The sequence below is a fragment of the Styela clava genome, chromosome 7 (genome assembly GCF_964204865.1).
Source record: "Styela clava chromosome 7, kaStyClav1.hap1.2, whole genome shotgun sequence".
NCBI lineage: Eukaryota > Metazoa > Chordata > Ascidiacea > Stolidobranchia > Styelidae > Styela > Styela clava.
Genome location: NC_135256.1, coordinates 22,846,270 through 22,867,841, shown reverse-complemented (window position 1 = coordinate 22,867,841; position 21,572 = coordinate 22,846,270). Strand labels below are relative to the sequence as shown.

The 21,572-nt window shown below is 36.5% G+C and overlaps 2 long non-coding RNA genes and 1 pseudogene across 3 annotated transcripts; all 3 read left to right on the top strand.

Moving 5' to 3' along the window:
* Nucleotides 1-947: 947 nt before the first annotated feature.
* Nucleotides 948-2,937, top strand: LOC144425131 (uncharacterized). Its single transcript, XR_013477281.1, has 3 exons — nt 948-1,379; nt 2,626-2,688; nt 2,760-2,937. It is a non-coding gene; the product is annotated as an uncharacterized LOC144425131 (long non-coding RNA).
* LOC144425209 (uncharacterized) lies at nt 2,931-4,851 on the top strand (annotated as a pseudogene). The gene is made up of 2 exons (XR_013477380.1): nt 2,931-4,560; nt 4,622-4,851. The product of XR_013477380.1 is annotated as an uncharacterized LOC144425209 (transcript).
* LOC144425130 (uncharacterized) lies at nt 4,823-6,320 on the top strand. Its single transcript, XR_013477280.1, has 2 exons — nt 4,823-4,897; nt 5,051-6,320. It is a non-coding gene; the product is annotated as an uncharacterized LOC144425130 (long non-coding RNA).
* The last annotated feature ends 15,252 nt before the right edge of the window (nt 6,321-21,572 follow it).

Here is a 21,572-nt window from a genome sequence, read left to right as displayed (position 1 = left end):
CCAGTGTGCGACCACGGATTTCAATCCTTGGTCATCGTTTATGCTGCGTCGAGACTATCGCATACGCAGCCATACAGCAATCGAACAGACAAAACACGGTGGTCGCAAATTGGTTGACAATTGTTGGTCTTGTGACAGCGTGAAAACATTGGGCTTCTAATTGCATTTCTGACCGTCATATATTTCAAAAACACGGTTATTTCGAACAAAACTCGTTAAATTATAAACAAAGCACCACATCACAGCAATCAAACAGACGAAAACACGGTGGCCGCAAATTAGTTGACAAAGATATTATCGACGTATCGGAAATGCACACCCCCTATTCCCCCTCCTTCAAATGTAGAAACGCGAAACTTTCAAATATGGTTAAAAGAAACACAACTCTACCCACCTGCCAAGTTTCATCTTTTTATTTCTCATATTTGTATGGATTTTCAAGCTTTTGACAGCTACGAATTAGTTCAGTGTCACCGCGCTGTGTTACGGTACCAGAACTATCTTTAGAAGGTCCTGTCTTGTGACAGCGTGAATTGAAATTGCAAGATGGTCCGTTGGACACAAAATGGCGTCCGATATCCCTAGAACGTTTAGTGACGTCATAGCAAACAAAAACAAATCTTACAGAGCTAACAGAAATATTTGAAATAAATAAAAGTAATAGCCTTCTGGAGAAAAATTTCATCTTCAACCACTGAAAATTTCAAAGCAATTAGTCCAGTAATCAAAGAGAAAAGCGACTTTTTAAAAACGTGTCAAAGAACAAGAACAACAACAACAACATAATATTGAAACGATCGTTATGTCCACTACGTGTCCAAAAACGCATTTCTATAGACCTAAAACACCACCGTAGAAAATGTCAAAAGACGGACAACTCACCAGGCCTCTAGGTAGTCGAGTTGTCTCTGGTGAGTTGTCCGTGTAGTCGAGTTGTCCGCCTCCCTGGCAGACTGGTCACATTCCATTACTGTGGACTGTGGTTGGCTATAATATAATTTCAGATCAACTCCAATGTCAGAATGTGGCGAAAAGATTAAAAGATGATAATTCTTACTACAGTACTATGCCACAGGTTGAATGTAATTGAAAGTGATAACGTATGTCTACCTAATTTTGCTCTCTTTCCACTGCCTGACTGTTTTATCACAATATCATTTATAGCTAAGTACCGGTAGCCTATTTCTTTTTTAGCGTGTTAATAAAATAATTCATATTGACTATATACAGATATATATAAATATAACTGTTCCATTGTGCTTCGCAATCTCCAGAGTAAGATCAGTACTAGTTTTATTTGTTTGTGTGGACATTTCCAACTATTACAGTAGCCTATTGCCCGTGACAGAAAATGGATGACTCTCTACTTGAAGTTGAAGGTGGTTATAATTTTTATAACATAATATAGTGTTAATATTTTCACCATTCGAATAACAATATCGCTTTATATACATCAGCAGTGTCCAACCCGCGGCTCTCGAACCGGTCTCGTGCGGCTCTTTTTGCCTTGGTTATTTTATGGAAAAAATAAGTTGCAAACTACGATTTTTAATTTTTGATTAAACACATTATGAGTCATTGTGCATTCTTTTTTAACGTTGAAGATACGCTTTCATCCACTTTACAATGCAAGTGTTCTTTATTAGGTCACAATTAAATTCTTTGTTGTGAGACGCACTCTCGTAATCGTAGTTCTACGAGAAATTTGTTTGCGTTTGGGTAAATTTTATGGTAAAATTGCTATGGTAAAATTTTATGTCGTCGACGACTCATTTAATTCTGAGACAGTTAGTTTAAAATTCCTTCTAGCCTCAGATGAGGCTGCAACCGAGTTGAAGATAATCTACATTTTGATGAGGAAGACCAACTGCAATGCGCTTTAAATTATGGGAAGAAGCCATTGAGTTAGTGAGAAGCATGCCCATGGAAAAATACGCCAATGTTAAACGAGCCGCACATATGATATTGTCAATGTTTGGATCAACATACGTCTGCGAATCTGTGTTTTCTACCATAGAAGACGTGAAATCAAAGCATTAATTTGTTATGATGAAAACTCATGTAAAAGAACTGCTTCGATTGACTACAACGACATATCATAATTCCCACTAAGTAGCATGCATAAAAATAAATGGCTTTCAAATTTATGTCATAATCATGTTGGTTAGTGATATTTAATAAAATAAACCAGCATTGTCGCACAGCTGAATATAGGTATATCTGATGTTCATGTATGTTCCGGTTTATAATGCGGCTCTTCGCGTTATCAAAATACGAAAATGCGGCTCTTCGTTTCTGGCTGGTTGGCCACCCCTGATATACATCTTGAGTGTAGTTATTGCAAAAGTGATTTAATTCGTTGAATTTGATATTTTTTTTTTAATTTGCAATACAAAAGTTGCTTAATAGTGTGATGAAATATAGCTGAAGCCAAACCTTCAATTATCAGTTTCATTTATAAATGTATAGAGAGAAGATAGGGAGTTAGTCTTGTGCAACCCCAACTCAAAAGTTTCATTCATAATTGCCAGCAAGAATGCGGCCAAAATTATTTAACAAACTGATTCTGTTTATATCTATAATTGACTGAATCATACGGGTTAATTTTTATATTTCACTCTTCAGATAGTCAACAAGAAACTCCTGTTCGACATGCAGTTCAGATAAGACACTACTCACATGATACAGGTATGTATTTTATCAATCCTCAATAATTCATTCCTTTCTGGAATAAATTTAATTTTTGTTTCCATGTTAAGATCCAGAAACTGAAGTTGCTGTTATCAGTGACTATGATAGTGAATTTGTGCCTCTGTCTTCCACATCTTCAAATTCGCCATATGATCTACTAATGGTCATTTCCGATAGATCAAGGAAAGGGAAATCCCGTAAGCAAAGAAATTAAGAATTGAAAAAAAAAAAGATAAAAGCCGAAGCGTCCTTGCTTATATTGTGGGAAACTACGAAGCCAGTTAACACGTCATTTGAGAATGCGTCATAAACATGAGGAAAGGGTAAAATTGGCAATGTCTTTGCCAAAACATTTACAAGCCTTTGAATTTGAGAAAATGCGAAAGGATGGTATGTTTGGGCATAATATGAAGATGTTGAAGGAAAAAAAACCCTTATTGTGTGAAAGAGGCCAGATGGAAGATGGAGTCAAAATAAGTACTCAGTGTAAAGCTTTTGTGCGCAGAAGATATTTTTTTAGTCATTCAAAAAATTGTGGGAAAAAAAAATGGTATACAGGGAACAAAGGGGTTAGCTGCAACATTGATTAATAATGATACAGATGGGTTGGAATTCACTGATTTGCTATCGAGGTTCAGCGGTGATAGGATTGGTAAATTCTGTCAGGAAAATGATGTAATTAAACTGATTGGAAGAAGCCAGTTCAATAAACATAAGCGAAAAAAAGACAAACTGGCTGAATCTCGAAAGGCAGTTATGTGTAAAATGCGTACACTTGCTAATCTATACTTCCATTTTATATCTTATACAAATGATAAAACTCTGCCAATTGAAGAGATGTTTCGCAGGCAGAATTTCCCTGCTTTAGAAGAGGCTATACAATCAATGACAACCCATGAAGATGGAACACTTAAGGCTGGTCTTAAAGTGAGTGTAGGAAATTTGCTCAAATTGTCTGCGAAGGTCGTCAAAGGAAGTTATTTAATTGGTGATGATGATTCTAGCGCAGATTTAATCGACAAGTTTGTTGACGTACTTGAACTAAAATGGATCAGCATATTTGGCGATGCTGAGTATTTACTGCTGCAAAACCGCAACCATAAGCAAAGAGATCCTGGTAAATTACCAGACGAAGACGCTGTGAAAAAAATACGAAACTACACTGTAGATAAATTGCAACAGATTGTGAATAATCAGTATGATTTTTTTTGTCCAGAAACATTTGTATTTATTCGGGACCTCACAGTCTCTAGACTCACTCTTTTTAATGCTCGACGAGGGGGTGAGCCATGTAGACTCCAAATGAGCGATTGGTGTGATGCCAAAACGGAGAAATGGATTGACTCTCAAAGAGCCAAATATGGTAATGACGCTGAGAAAAAACTTCTTAGTATATTTAAAATAATGTACCAAGGAGGAAAAGACACCAACCGTATGGTACCTGTTTTGGTGCCACCTGATTGTGATTCAACCGTATGGTACCTGTTTTGGTGCCACCTGATTGTGATTCAGCATTAGATATGCTTGCAAACTCCGAAATTCGAAAGGATTCTGACATCAGTATTCGAAACATGTTCCTTTTCCCAAACACAAAACAATCCCTAGATCATTGTAGCGGATGGCATAGTGTGAAAAATGTAGTTGATGCTGCTGGAGTAGATTCACATATCACAGCCACAGCAATGCGCCATCGAGCTTCAACTTTATATGCCAGCTTGGAAATACCGGAAGATCAACGCCTAGTGTTTTTTAAGCACATGGGACACACAGAAGATATCAATAAGAATGTATACCAGTGTCCACTCGGTATACAAGAGGTTACGAAAGTTGGGAGTTACTTTGCATCATTGGATGGCATGCAAGTCGAAGGTGAGAAATTTGGTATGTTATTATAATCATGGGTTGGTATTGATGAACCTTTTTAATTCAGGGACGGAAGAGCCAGACATAACAGGAGATTTAGAAGAAGGAAATAGTGTAGAAGGAGAATCATCTGCAGTATCACAAACGCCGGGTGTTGAAGATTCAGAAGAAGAAAATAGTGTAGAAGGAGAATCATCTACAGTATCACAAACGCCGGGTGTTGAAAATTTAGAAGAAGGAAATAGTGTAGAAGGAGAATCTACAGTATCACAAACGCCGGGTGTTGAAGATGACAGTATGCCATCAGGATTGGGATTGAATACTGAATTTGAGATGTGTCATGGTAAGTATTTCTATCCAAGTCTTGAAAAGTGCACTAATATATGAAACTACGTATAAAAGCTAAATAGTGTAAATAGTTTGGTGTTGGGGCTAAATTTAAAAACTTAAACATGTAGAAAATCATTTAATGAGTGTGTCATTTATTTTGTTTCAGATATGCCAAGTACTTCAACTAAGCGCAGAAAACGACAACATGTTAGATGGTCAAGCAGTGACACTGCAGCTTTGTTAACTCATTTCAAGTCTTGTATTGAAGACACTTCTGGTGAAAATAATACCGGTAGCTTACCAGGTAAAGTTTACTTTTTGTCTGTTAATATCAGTCAGAAAATAGAAAGTTTGTTGGATGACGAGGACTTGAGCAGTTTACATTATTCTCAGACTAATGCGTTCTAAATTGCTATGCAGGTTACAAAAACATTGAAGAATTTCTCCAAAAGGAGAATATACTGTCAGGCGTTGAAGACAGGAAAAGTAAATTGAGAATAATTCATGCAAAGCTATTTAATGAGAGAAAGAAATTCAGAAAGGACTTTGGGAAAAGACTTGCAAATTCAAATTAGACATCAGTGGCAGCAAATTTATCAGAAAAACAGCTGGCAGCATTAGATTACATCAAAGACAGATTTCTTTGCTCAAAATACAATATTGAGCAAATACATTTATTCTAATTAAAATACTGACAGCATTAACTTAATTAAAATGCTAACAATTTTGGATTTGCCAGTAGAATTACAGTAGCTTTCTGTGAATAAAACCCTCTTCGATAGTTGTGAAAAACAAGTATCATGACTGAAAACAAAAAAGCGTTTTACACTCCATGATAGTGGTTCTCAAAATTTTTAAGATGAGCCCTCTTTTTAGAATTTTCAAGTTTTGCAACCCACTTTAAAAATAATTGTAGCTAAAATAAGCTATGAATAACAGATAGTAAGGCGTATGTATGTTTTATTCACAGCATGTGTGGATGGAACATATATATTCAAAATAAGGCGGGCAAATTCAAATCTCACATATTTATTCAATTAAGCTTTATACCCCCCTCAAAAATTGTCAAAGACCGCCAATTCCCCACCCCCATCGTTTGAAAACCACTTCTCTATTATATCATGTTCCGGTGGAATACTTGAATTATATCGATTATGTAACATTTCTTAATTTAGTTTTATAATATTTTTGTAAAATCATGTCCAAACGTCGGACCTGTGTCAGTAATTTTTTTTCATATCTTTGTATGCGAATTTCGTTGACGAATTAACTTATGTGTGACGAGTTCTACTCGCTTACTTATTTTTATTAATGAATTTGTAATTTCATTTTATAGTATTTCTGTAAAATCATGTCCAAACATCGGATTTGTGTCACTAATTTTTTTCCATATCTTGTATGCGAATTTTGTTGACGAATTAACTTATGTGTGACGAGTTCTACTCGCTTACTTATTTTTATTAATAAATTTGTAATTTCATTTTATAGTATTTCTGTAAAATCATGTCCAAATATTGGACCTGTGTCAATAATTTTTTTCCATATCTTTGTATGCGAATTTCGTTGACGAATTAACTTATGTGTGACGAGTTCTACTCGCTCACTTATTTTTATTAATAAATTTGTAACATCGGACCTGTGTCAATATTTTTTCCATCTCTTTGTATGCGAATTCCGTTGACAAGTTAAATTGTTTGACGAGGTCTACTCGCTTACTTGAATTTTTTAATAAATTTGCTTACTGTCCGTTTCGTTTTGGCAATAAAATGCTTACAATGAAAAAATTGGTTGCATTGGAATCGAGGGTCGTTAGACATAACAGTCACTAAGTCGCAAGGTGCACCACAAACAACATGTGTCCTTTTGCCGTTATGGGTTGAGGAGTGAATGATCTTGCGGAACGATGTTCAAACATGCAAATTTACAGTGACAGCTAGGGCATACATTGCAAACCGATTGATTTTTTCTCGTTTATTACCTTTGAATCATGGCTGGTACAATCCCAAAGGGTATCGGAGAATGTGGAGGTAAGGGCGATGATGGAGATTCTCGTTGCCTAAATAGAATTCTATGGAATGTTACATTCAGCATCTTTATGCGTATGCGCGGAAAATGGCATTGTGGTGTCACATGCATTTGCTCATTTTAAATAATCCTCTGGACTGCTCAAACGATACTTTACCTGCAATGTCATACATAAGCGATTTTACAATTAATACTAACCTATTGTCGAGCAAGCCAATGCCAAAAATCTCTTTAGGTAACTTGCAGTCACAATTGTGGTGAAAATATTATGCCAAAAAAGAAGACAATTTTCAGTGAATATTTCAGTGATAACAACTGAGATACAACTTGTTACCGAACTTGCATAAGACGCAAAAAATATGACATGTATATGTCGTCGATGCTGATATCGTGTTACAGGGGAGTATTCAGAAATTTTCGAGGGAGGTTCTGAAATTTCTATTTGCCATGTTAAATCGAAACAACTAGCGGGCTCGACCAAACGCTGGAAAACGTGTGTTCTCATGGAGTCTCTGGGATATAAAAAGCTTTTCGACCTATGATAAATTGTTATGTATAATACAAAAAAAAACACCACCTGGCTACGTCCCCGTTGTATTACTTCGTTTTAAATTCTGTTTTTTTTTCGTATATTTTTTTAGATATCTTTATCGTGGTAACTCACAATTGAAAGAATATGGAATAATAGGTGAGCGAACGCGTAATACCCTTGCAACAATACCTTTCCATCGGATATTTGTGCGCTTTTAACCTCACTTGTGATTTTGTTAGCTCACCCGATTCTATAATTCATCTCATTTATTTTGTTTTCATCAATTATCTTATCGTCCATTATGCGGATTATGGGCCAGTTTATACACCGTAGGTCAATTAACCCATGCAGATGCCAAGTTATTTCTTTTTCCACGTTCATTCCCTTTGTTCTCCAGTTTTAATTACATAATTATGCAAACTCACGGTCATCACAACAAGAAATATTGCATTAAATAGGAAAAGTTTATTGCCTCACTAGGCCGGTCTATTGAACTTAATTCTGCGGGAATTTGAGTTTTCATACGTCACCAATTCCTCTTCTCGTTCCCGATATGTTAACTATATTTTTTAAAAGAAGGGGTAATAATTCAGGTGATGGTTTGATTTAATAGTATAGAGTACCAAAATACTAGGTATAGGTATATCCTGCTCATATAAATACTTTCAATTGCTAATACAATAAATTATCGCAAGACAACTTAATAATTATGGCGAAAATTGCGTTTGCGAGACCTCACCATCATAAATCGATATTTTCTAGTTCCTTTGCTTAGAAGTGGTGTAAAGCACGTGTAATGCACTCATTATAGTCAAATGTATTTGAATGCAACAAAAAAAAACGATATTGAAAACATAAAATTGTGATAATCGATGAAACCCTAGTACCTTCAATACGCGTAACTAGTTTTCTAACCCCATTTATTTGCAAATTTCTAAATTCTCAATTTCTTTTCTAGAAATCCAATCTTATCGAGTAAAGTATCGTTGTATGCGTCTCTGAAATACCGATTGAATGGTATTAACATTTTTAGTTTTCATTGTTTATATCAAAAGTTATGACCGAAAAACGATAAAAAAAAATAAATTTCAAATTCAAATTTTTCAAAAACTATTCAACAAATTTTAATGATAATGACATTTTTAGCTTTCTTATGTCGAAATCTATCCGAATATACCAAAATTTTTAATCTAAATGCAACAGAACAAAATTTTCTATTTTGAGGTCAAAGGTCAAATAGTTAATTGGAACCACTCCCTTAAAATATAAATACAAAATTCCCACATCGACTGATGCAAAAATTTTTAAGTTTGACTGAGAATTCCCTGATTTATATGTGTTTTAAGCTTAACTCACGACTTCCTAACTTTCAGCAATAAGTCATATATCAGACAATCCAATTTATGAAATTACGGAAGATTTGTCATCTGTTATCTAGAATCCACTAAGAACAACTTTCAAATATAGCTATTGAAGCTATTTTCAGGTTACACTGTGGCCTACGTACATACACAATATATATATATATACAGTATATACGCAAATACTTTTCATACTTTCGTGTGAGGGCATCGAGAATTGAAGATACAGGCAATCAAAATCAGCGGCGGATGAATATCACATCGCTCAGCGAGCGATCAACTGTGACGCCAAAATAACAACATATCATGCTGTAAATATTGTCAGACGCCAAGCCTCAGCCACGCCCTAAAACATGCAAACCCCTGTTCTTGGCTCTTTCAGCGTACAAATTGTAACCGGGGTTTAATTTAGCTTACAAGCAAAGCATTTAGCGGTAGCTGTGAACGATTTTAATGAGGGACAATGAGTAAATATTCAATGACTATATCTATTCCTTGCGGTGACGACCATATCCAATAATGTTCCTCATTCCCGCAAATAGGCTAAAAAAATAGTCTCGCGGAATTGGGCGACGACGATTGGGCCCCAACTCGACTATATTTTAAACAAACTGTATTACTTTCGTGAAATTTTGTCAAAACATTTCCCACTGAAAACCACCCAAATTAACGCTGTGAGTAGCTCACTATATGCCACAGAAAACGAGTGGCCCAAATGCAGCAAAAAATAATATGTAACCTCAATGCAGCAAATAGATATATATATATATATACAGAAAATTTGAGCAATGCGAATAAAATATATTTCATTCAAACTAGTTCATTCAAATGTTACTGAATCAGGATATTTTATGTGGAACTGTCACAGATTTGTATCGTCACAACATGAATTGATTTTTTGCGTGTATCCTGTGCGTCCTCTGACTCAGAGAATCTTCACCCAAATTATAAACAGTTCATTTTGACGTAAAGTAAACATAGAAGGATAGAACAAAACAATGAGTAAGATTCTACTCAAGAATTATGAAATGAAAAAGGGCCTTGGGAAGCATAAAAGCAGCACAATAGAATAAAGACTATAGCAGCATTCACATTGCAGCTATGTGAACAACAGTTCATTCTATTTTTGGTTGTTTCATTGAAATAAACTTCTAATTTTTGATAATACGATAGTTGAGATGTTTTGAATAAGGCGTTTTAAAGAACCTTTGTTTGATACATATAATACAGATGAACTTTTATACAAAGCAAACCCATATACGAACAACACGTTTTCCTATTTGTTACAGGTAAATTAGAAAAATCACGAAGCGTTTATGGTCATAATGAGCATGATATCAATTGTTGAATTACTCTTACTATTGTCATCAATTGCACTGATAACAAATGCAAGTCAGTTACAGAAAAGCTGTATTTCAGAGGGCATGGAAATCGATGCTGGAAAGGTACGGTGGAGATGGAGATAACAACTCAAATTGATAGTAAATTATAGAAGTGTGTTGAACCCACTTGTTTTTGCTGATTTTAATGAAAAACATGACTCTTTAGGTTAATATCGAAGTAATAACTTCCAATCCGTTATTAGTCAAAACCATTTTTGTGTAACTAGTATTAAATTTTAATCAACCAATGCTAACATACACCGTGTTTCCCAAATATAAGACAGGGTTTTATTTTAATTTTCTTTCGAAAAATAACACTAGGGCTTATATGGGAGAATGCCATTTATCAAAAACAAAATTACGAAGTAGAAAATTACGAGAATTTCAAATATACAAAATATGAAACCCGATATCCATTTACTTAAAAATAACACGTTTTTATTAAACAAAAAACTGCCATTATTCAAAATTGACCATATCATCATCCTCTGGAATGTCATGCCAGTCACTAGATTCATAAATTCCAATGAAGATTTTACTCATTGAACCTTTTCCTTTCTCACGCGTTTTAGTTTAACCATTTGAAACGTGTAAGAGAGATTTCTTGCCTTCGATTAGGTCAAAACAAATTTCACGTTATCGGCTAGATCTTATTTTAAGGGTAGGGCTTGAATTAAAATCATTTTTAAATTTGGGCTAGGTCCTATTTTCAGGCTATAGGACTTATTTTCGGGGAAACACCGTAATTTAGGTTTTTCCCATTTTGTAGTTATCAAAAACTACGTGGTATTCTGGACTGATGAAATAACGTCTATGGTCTCTTGTGCCAGATTCACTAATATCACGTCTACAGAAACTGGATTCCAAGCTGTTTCAAAGGAAAATGGGTCCAGGTAAATATATGAAAACAAAAAACAAAATCTACAGAGTATAAATGTGTTACAATAAGTAAAATATTGTTGAAAATAGCTAAAATTAAAAATAAATTATTTACCTATTATTTACTCGTCCAAGAGTTACGAGTCTATTGCCTCGGATCTGATAGCATACTAATTAATAATGCTTTCCAATAAATTCTCGAAAACACAATTATAAAATTAGATAACAGGTTGCATAGAAGGACAATTTTTTTAACACCGTTTTATTTGCCAGATATGTTGAATTTCATGTTGACTATGAAGGAGATGGAACTTATCATATTAGGAAATCAGACGATGGTATGTTGTGTAAGAAACTGACTGAAGTCATTATTTGAGCTAACCAACTATTATTTATCAATGTTAGTTACATATCTATATATATATACTAATTTCATCAACAGTCCTCGATGTTTGCTATTATTCAGAATATTGTATTTTAAAAAATAACGCTGATTACGTTGTTTTATAATTATCTAAATATATTTTATCACACCAGTATATGAATGAAAATAATGACTAACTCGTGACCTGTAAGATAATATCACTATTTGACAATTTAGCCATTGATAAAAAAAAATGCTACAAATTACGTTAAATATAATTACTATGACCAAATTTATTGTTAATTAGGTTTTGATTTGGGTATTTTGAGAATTTCGAAAAGTATTGATATTACGTAAAGCGAACTCGCCACGAATTAGCTTGGTTTGGGACAAGATTGTGTTGTCAGTTTAGTTCATGCGATGTGACTGCTATACGTTTCTTAATATAGACGCCGTCGGTAAAAAGTAATGGTCAGAAGGATTGGCAAGATTTACACACAAGCCATTCACAGATTCTCACTTTTCTTTTTATTCACGTTTCTATTGCAAAATATACTAATAATTTTAAAAATTCGAAATCTTCTTTACGGTCGATAGAGTATAGTCAATGATTCGAGAAAATTCATTCCAGTATATATATACATGCTCTTATCCTCTACGTTCATAATGGTCTCCCGGCAGCTTATGCATATACGTACGGTTTCACAAAACATTTTTATGCTTCCGAGTCTTATTCCTCTGTTTTAAATCATTCCTATTTTTACATGTCAATTTGACGTACTATTTTCAACTTGACAAGCTGGATATTCATCAAGTACATCCGCTTGCTGTTGCCAATCTCCGTTTTTTTTTCAGAGCTCCAGAAGTATATGCACCAAGATAGCGCACATCCTGAACATAGTATTTGTACCAGGTTATGGTTCAGGTTGTGCGCCATCTTGGTGCACATACTTCGGGAGCGGCGTTTTTTTGATCCTGCTTAAATATAATTTTATCAAAATATTAAACCACATTACAAAATATCATTTTGTTTTAAATTTTAGCATGAATATCAATCGAAAACAAATTTAGCACTTTGCCTTAGCCATGATCCATCACAATTATATATACCAGCTTGTCAACAGGATTTCGCAAGTAAAACCAGAGCCAACCTATTTTTAGAATGAGAGCTAAAAACAGACAAAGTTATTAGTAGATTATCAGTAGCATTGTGCATTTCTTTATGTTTATATATTTATTGGTATTTGTTATTCACCATATACTTTCGTTTCATATAGTGGGTAAATCATTATTTACTGATAGCCTAATAAACAAATAGTGATATATAATTATCTATGATTTACCCTATGTGGGATACCTTGTGACATCAAGATGCCAAAGATCAGATGCCCAATCAACGAATGTGAATTTGAAACAGAGGATGAGGCCTCTATTGTTGCTGCATTGCTGAATTTACACGCTACCACACACAGCGCACAAAAAACTCAACAACCCACAACCCAAGTTGAGAAAGTAAAACGTCCAACCATCACATCTGCTAGCTCAACTGAAGAATGGACATATTTTGAATCAAGATGGACAGACTACAAAGCTGCCACAAAAATATCTGGCCAAGACATAATTTTCCAACTATTGGAATGCTGCGACGATCCACTGCGCAAAGATCTAACTCGCACCTCACCTAATCTTACAGGAAAATCAGAACAAGACATACTGAACGCTATCAAAGGAAAATGACATGATCGCCAGAGTCAAGCTCGCCAACATGAAACAAGACAGAGACGAACCTGTAAGAAACTTTGGCGCCCTCATTCGTGGCCAAGCGACAGTCTGTAATGCAGTCCCTCATGCAGTCAAGATGTGAATTATACAGAAGAAATTATGCGCGACATCCTCTCTAGAGGAATAGGTAACTCCGACTTTAAACTAGATCTTCTTGGGGACCCGAACCAAAACATGACCCTAGAAGAAGTCTTCAAATTCGTCAAAGCCAAAGAATTGGGCAACAGATCCGCCTTCAGACTGTTCGATTCCCAGTCCACAGACGCCATCAGCTCATATCGAAAGGGGGCGCATTCAAGTCAAGCCAACATCCGATAAGATGCAAGCCACATGTATCTACTGCGGAGAAACAGGACACGGCAAAAGTTCTCCACTGAGAATCAAATACGTTCCTGTCCTGCTTTCAATCAGACTTGCTACCACTGCTTGAAACTATACCATTTTGAATCAGGATCTATACCATACCATATCAGGATCTATACCATTTTGAATCGGAATGGCTCTGGACCCCCACCAATATGTGCCAAAGATGGGAAAAACGCATATCAGATCCACAGCTATTTTTTGATATTATGATCGACATACTGCCATCTGACTTTGCTAAATTGGGGTTTAAAAAGAATTTCAAACCCCAACAACAATGACTGCGACCAATAACAAATGGGTACATATTCTTGGCGCCCTAGTTGCAAAATTTTCAGGAACAACTGATAACGGGAAAATAGTTCGTTCCCGTCAGATCATTTACGTTACCGACAGCTCGGACAAGCTGTTCTTGAGCAGGAAAGCATGCATTGAACTTGTTTAATTTTTCAAAGATTGGCGGAGTCAACAGGGAAATGACATCATTTAACATGACGGACAAAACTTTGACAGGGACTAAGAATGGTGACATATAAAGATGCACATGTCCCCGCCGCAAACTTCCCCCACCAATCCCAACGTCGTTACCATACTCGCCAAATGGGGAAAACCGACAGAAGCTACAGGAGTATCTAATCGAATAATACAAATCTAGCACTTTCAACACCTGCGAACATCAACCGCTCCCTATATGATGGAAGGGCCGCTAATAAAACTTATGATAGACCCTGAAGCAAAGCCTGTCGTTCATCACACACCAGTACCCCTCCACTGGAAAGAAGAGGTAAAAGCCGGCATAGACAGGGACACTTATAGGACTATAGGATATTGGGTAAACTATCTGCTTTTGGTTAATAGATTACGTGTTTAAACTTAGTCACTCTAATCTTAAAATTAGAAGTAATATCTTAGTCATAAAATACGTAACAATTAGACGTACTGTAGGGCAGGGGTCCGCAACTACGGGGTCGCGACCCAAATTTGGGACGCGAAACCCCCCGCTCTGGATCGCGAAACAATTTAAATTTTCCATAAAAATGAGCATTGCGTCTGTGTAGCGTATTTATGTATAACAACTTTATAAATCACTGATTATAAATATGAATGTTTCCCCGAGTATACACTTCCTTATTTACTGTCGTAACATTGGCCAATCAGCATAATTGCAAAAATGAAGTAACAATAAACGTTTCAGAAGCGCTCAGATACTTTTTCCATTCAGACAGTCTTTCGTGGTTGTGGATATTATCTCGTTTTGGCAATTTTCGCGTGTTGTTTGTTAGTTTTTAGTTGTGTTTTGGTAAATATACGTCCTAATCAAATAACTAAGTCCTAATTCTTGAAATAAGAACCAATAATTTTGCAATGGTAGAGTGTAGATTCAAGAGATCAAAAGTCGAGGAAACATTCGTTACTTAGTTGTTCGCATTGTTACATCCTACTACGTAGACTTTAGGTTTTCAAAGGCACCCTCAGGACTCCGTTAAAGACACTTAGACCTCCACGAGCTATTCGTTCACTAGAAAACTGTCCTCGACCCACTGCCCTACATCAATCTACTTTCCTATCCTCAACCCACTGCCCTATCTCCCTCAATCTTTCTATCCACGGCCCACTGCCCCATCCCCCAACTTTCGCATCCCTGAACCTTTCCTCTCTCGTCCTACTGCCCTATCTCCCTCAACCTACCTATCCTCGACCCACTGCCCTATCTGCTACAACCTACCTATCTTTGACCTACGGTGCTATACTATTCAGTACTATTATTTACTACCCGATTGCCACACTGAACTTTATTATCTTGCGACCAACTTCCATGGGTTAAACTGGTCGTGTATGCCAATGAGATGATTCAATTGTACGTCGACAAAACAGGATTGACGGCATTCGTATAATATGTAGGCTGGAATCTCAAATGGTAAACAATAACCATAATTAACAGTTTAAAAATGTGTTACTAATTGGGCTACTGATGGTTTCTCGCTGGGAGTGACAGTTTTCTAAATTTTAACAAGCCGTTTTATGCCCTTAATAATTGGCCATGTCGTGAGTCTTGTGACAATATGATGCCGATCCGAAATGAGCAATAGTGCTCCTGTTCGTATAAAGTATTTTTTTTGACATTTTATAGTAAAAGCTGCGTCCTTTTCAGCTTCATAAGTTTCAGATAAGATAAGCTCAATTTTGGGACTACACGCTGGATTGGAGGGAAGTTGGCAACGCTAGCTACGACAAAACATTTCATGTCTTAAAAATAGTTTGGAAGGAAATACACTCACTAAGCGACTTATATTTTTGACTGTTTTTGACTATTCATCCTTCTCAACCACGTAAAAAAAATTGTATATACAACAAGGATATGGCAGAACATTCGTTGAAAAAGACTAAGCGTGCAAATATTCGATTACTTCCTCGTCGTTTTGCCCTGCACGGAAATACAGGCGACATTAAATGAGTTTCTGAAAAGGAACTCAGATATTTCGATATCGAAAGGCCTGTTAAAATTTTAAAAACAGTGACTCCAAGCCCGATGCCATCAGTAGCCTAATTAGTAGGATAGGATTTACATATTTATCCCGGGGGAGAGGAAAGCCGATAAGACGGCTTATCCATATGGCGAACCACGGCCTCTCGTCCGGTTACCATTCCAAGTCGGGTATGGGATTAGTTTTTACTGTATTGTTTGTTTTCGGAAGCATGGACTTGGTGGTGGAGGAAGCCGTAACCGACCAGCGGTTACGTGAACCACCCGACGGCGAGGAGTCCAGCAATCCTCTCGCACATAATCATTCCTGCATGGGATTCGATCCTGCGAACCCACGCAGAGTAATTAGAGGTGCGGTGGCGAGCGTATTCCTAACGCTTAGCCCGTTGAGCCACACCGCCGCGCCCTAGTAGCACATTTTTAATCCACTAATTATGGTTATTGATTACCAATTGAGATTCCAGCCTACATTTACGAATGCCGTCAATCATGTTTTGTCGACGTACGATTGAATCATCTCATTGGCATACTCGACCAGTATAACACATGGGAGTTGGTCGCGAGGTGGTAAAGTTCATTTTGACGGTCGAGTCGTAATTTTAGCGCCATTAGGTTAGGTACTCAGTGGTACAGCGTCGTGGGTCAAAGATAAGTAAGTTGAGGGAGGTCGGACAGTGGGTCGAGGGTGGGAAGTTTGAGGCAGATAGTGCAGGGGATTGAGGATAGAAAAGTTGAGAGAGATAGAGTGAGTCGAGGATAAGAAGGTTAAGGGAGATTGGGCGGTGCGTCGAGGATAGGAAGGTTGAGCAGTTGGCCGAGGCGAGGGAGACAGAGCAGCCGATCGAGGATTGGAAAGTGGAGGGAGATAGGGCAGTGGGTCGCGGATTTGAGTTGGAATGACTGTATAACTTCACTGGCTCTAAAGTCTAAATCAGAGGTCGGCAATCTTCTGTCGTTCGCGGACCAAAATAAAGGTTGCAAGTCATTGGCGGGCCGCACGTATTTTAGAAAGTTAAAAACCAAAGGAATGACCAATAAATCACATTTTTTCACCCAGAAATTTCAAGCAGTGCGCGAAGACTAATTATTTGAATATTTTCAGCCTCATTAAACCATTTGCGCTCAGCATCAACTTTTTTACGTTCTGTTGCCATTTCTCTAATTATAATCAATTATAGGCTCAATAAACGAGTGAATGTGAATTGTATACTTGTTAGGTTATAGTATAATTCAGTTTCTCAAAACAAATTTTGACACGTAAAGAATAGATTCGTCAATAAAGCTGTTTTGTTAATATAATTCAGTGAAGCGTCGCGGGCCCATTCCGAATGTGGTTTCCCGACCCCATATTTAAACCCTCCAATGAAAGTTTGATCATTTTACTGTGTCGGTCGATATTTGTCTCATCACTGCATCTAGAATCCACTGATACATTTATGCATAGACCGAATTCGATATGAAAGTATCAAATATAATTGGCTTCATAACTGCAAACTCTGCCTTAACAACGAAACATTGCGATAATCCTAAGTGCTGAAAGAGCAACTCAAAAATACGATTTCAATCCATTCCTTGCTAGTAGACGGTTAAAAAAGTATTCCATGGTTGCCTAGTGTAGTATATTAGTCAACTCAAAGGCGAGCAACGATGAACACAATTGAATTGATATGACAAGACATTTTAAATTCACGGGTCGGCCATGGATTGAGCGATGAGTGTTGCTCGGGAATTTTCTATTCTGAACCCCCTCCCTTATAGACAGGGTTGCCATACCGTGCTTATTTCTAAGATTTTTGCTTATTTTCTAGCCCGCGTCCTATAAAGTAACGATGTGCTTATTTCTAAGTAAAGTGCTTATTTTTGAGTCGCGTGCTTATTTGGTCTTAGAAACGTGGATGACCAATACTTGTTTTGCGTACAAAGCTTGCGTGGAAACGATGGACGAACTTTTTCTGTCAACAATGGGGTTTGCGGTATTTTCAGGCAAACTGTGACACACACAATAGTTGCTGCTAGTTTTTAGGAATACTGTTTTTAGGGAAAAACTGCAATTCAGAGTAAGCGTAACCATGAGTTCTGTTTCGAACATGAAAAGAATTTTTTTTTATTAACTACTGCTATTGCGACATCGAGAAAGGTGGAAAACAGTAATCGGTGCCCACAATACTACCATAAAAACACAAGAGGCATTGTGGGAAACCAAAGTATGAGGACTTTAGGTTAGAGGTCAGCCGCCTGCGGGCCATATCCGCCGCACGGTGTAAAATAATCTGGCCCACAATGCTCACTTAAACCTACGGATTGTTGATATGTTATTCTTGTTCTTCATTAATAATTCGTTTTCCAATCTTTATGAAAAAAAATCGCTTTTGTTTTTAATTACCCAACCAAAATAAAATTTTCCTTGCGAAGAACTAGGATTAGTGATAGACATTTAGAAAATTTTGATTTTATCTAGTGTGTCACCTAGTGTCGCATTAAATATTATTTGTAAATATTTTGTATAATAAGACGACTTGAGTCAACGAGTTGTCGCAGTGTTCGCTCGCTATTAAAGTCCGAAATTTGAATTTCTAATCTGTATGAATAATGTGGTTCATCAGTCACCCGTTCAGTTTTTAACTTTCTTGAAAAAATATGTGCGGCCCGCCAAGATTCGTAACACTTGGCTTTGGCTCGGGAGCGACAAAAGTTGCCGACCCTTGTCTTGGAGATTGCGTGTGGCAGTGACTTCATCTCTTTCCATAACTTTTTGCAATTTTAGAGCTGCGTACAACGTAGTAGTAGATATTTACGGTACAACCATGTTCGAAGCGACTTCTAATGATAAAAAGTGGGAGACTCGTGTATGATTTCATGCCTATTTTTGGCTCTGGGTAGATGGCAACCCTGCTTATAGAAAACCATGGCTGCTGCGCCCTTAGTTATAGATAATTAGGCTTCCCGCTGCTTGTAAGCAGGGAACCTATTGTATTTCTGTGTTTTATTATTATTATTTATTTATTATTATTTATTTATTTTTATTATTATTTTTTTCAAATTGGTCCTACAAACTTGAAATTCACCTCAAATGTGCAGAAGTTCTCAGCTAGCAATAAAATGCAAATTTTATGTATGACTGACCACGCTTTCACGCTCCAGTGAGCAAAACGCGTCTTCAGTTTTTTTGCGATTTCTCAAAATTGATACATGCTATTGGGTTGAAATTCATAACAATGATTAATGGACATGTTCCGGATACAATATGTCAAGGATACGCATAAGTGACCTCGGCGATACGCTCCAGTGAGCAATATAGGATTTTACATTTTCATCTTCTTCTCGAGAACGACACTACTTAGAGACTTGAAATTTACATCACATGCAGATAATAAGTCCCCCGTCATAAATTGCAAATTTTATGCATGACTGACCACGCGTTCACGCTCCAGTGAGCAAAACGCGTCTTCAGTTTTTTTTACGCGGGAAGCCTGTTAAAGCTGCACGCAGCTCTAGTGTTATATTTGAATCACTACCACATTTCGAAACCACCGTCGTCAAATTCTATTAGTGATGGTAATGCTTCTTCACAGATACAAAATTAACCAAGTCAGTTTTCCAAGTGAAAGAATAGCTCGCGGAGCCCTGAGGCTCCGTAGGGAGCACTTATAGCAGTGGGGATCAACGCCCGACAAATAACTCATCTTCTCACCCTCATCGGATAGAAATACATCACTCAAACCCTCAATATAAGCGGAATAACAGCAAATATTGTATAAAGATCGGTTCCACGTGTATCTTACAGCAAAGCATCCAAAATTCATTAAAAAACCAATACATTTTTCCCGCCTATCAGCGTTTTCATACATAAAATACAATTACAGATCAAGGCTAGAGGTAGAAAAATATCTTCGAGTTGCTGTCTCCCAAATTAAACCTCGATTTGATATGTTGTGTATTATACAAAAAACTTATAATTTGCATTAGTCATAATAAACGCTATTATTCACAATTTTATGTGATAAGTTTCATATATTTTGTGCAATAAAAATGCTAGTGTCGACAATAGTCTTAAAATCGATAACTAATTACATGTTTACCAAATGCTTGGGTCGCGAGAAGTTGAAAATTTTTTTGGTCGCGCTATAATGTAGTTGCGGACCCTTGCTGTAGGGTACGATGACGATAATGCGTCATGCCCTAAGGACATAGGTTCTCAAAGTGCTCCGTACGGAGCCCCAGGGCTCCGCGAGAGAAACCTAGGGGCTCCGTGAGCTATCCGATTACTTTTTAAAATAATGACTAGTTTTGTAACTGTTCAAAGAAACAATAACAGCTTTGATAAAATTTGACAACATTATAGCCTCGAAATATGGCAAAGAGGCGGAATCGAAAAATGACATTATTTATAAGCTGGAGCGCAGCCAGGATTCTCAAGAGGTGGGGATTTGAATCGGAAATTTCCGCGCAACATTCTTTGCGATTATAAAAAACGGATAACGAGATTTCTGTTGCGTAAAATATTCAATGTATGGCCGATGCGAGCATTTAAAGTGTCTCGTCGTAATAATTCAATTGTACTCATAGTTACTCAAGTTTCATTCGAGATTACTATTAGGATTACTAAAATGAAGGAATACTATTCTAAAATAACATAAAATACGTGATAAACTGCCACCTATGAATAAATTGGAGTCGTATTTTTGCGATCTTGGAATTTGTCAAACTTGATTTGTTCTTTTGCACTCGAGATTATTATTAAGCAAGATATCGCCGTTAAAAAAATCACAAGATCTGGGCAAAATACGATTGAAATTTATTTTAATGCATGCGGCTCCGTCGGTAGTTTCAGAATAAAAAAAAGGTAAATCGCGCACACAATTGACTGTGTTTCGATTTCTCAGTTACTGTACTACGAATAACTAAAGAAAACCTAACATTACACCAAATTTTGTGATTTACAATGCGTATAAAAGCGTTTTTAATCTGACGTGAGTCTGCTAAAACCAAACTTATAGTGTGATCTTTTATTTTGCAATTTAATATTTTGGAATGCCGTTTTTCAATTAAGAAATTTGAGTTGCGGATTTACCTCTTTATTATTAATTATTATTTTTAGCATTTCGTCGCCGATGACTATATATGGTAACATGTTTTTCACATTGAACTCATAATTCCCCACGAGAACAAAAAAGAAATCATCGTCGTCATTGTGGAACAATACGTGTATAAGCCGAAGAAAATTTTTGATTTAGGGAGAATAAACACTGGCGTAAAGATGTTTAACATGCCATGCTGACGAAAACTATCGGTGATTGTAACAAAATGCAATCGCGCACGTTATTAGCAGCCTTTTAGTTTTAAGTCTTCCGAAAATGGCAAAAGGGAAAAGATTCGACCCCTAGTTTATCAATATGTTTGTCAAGTGTCAAATTTACAGCTTTAGTAAGAGTATATATAATTTATCTTTGAAATTTTGATTTATTTATGACTTGCATTAACCCCATTAAAAAAAGGTTTAGCCTTTAAATTAAGT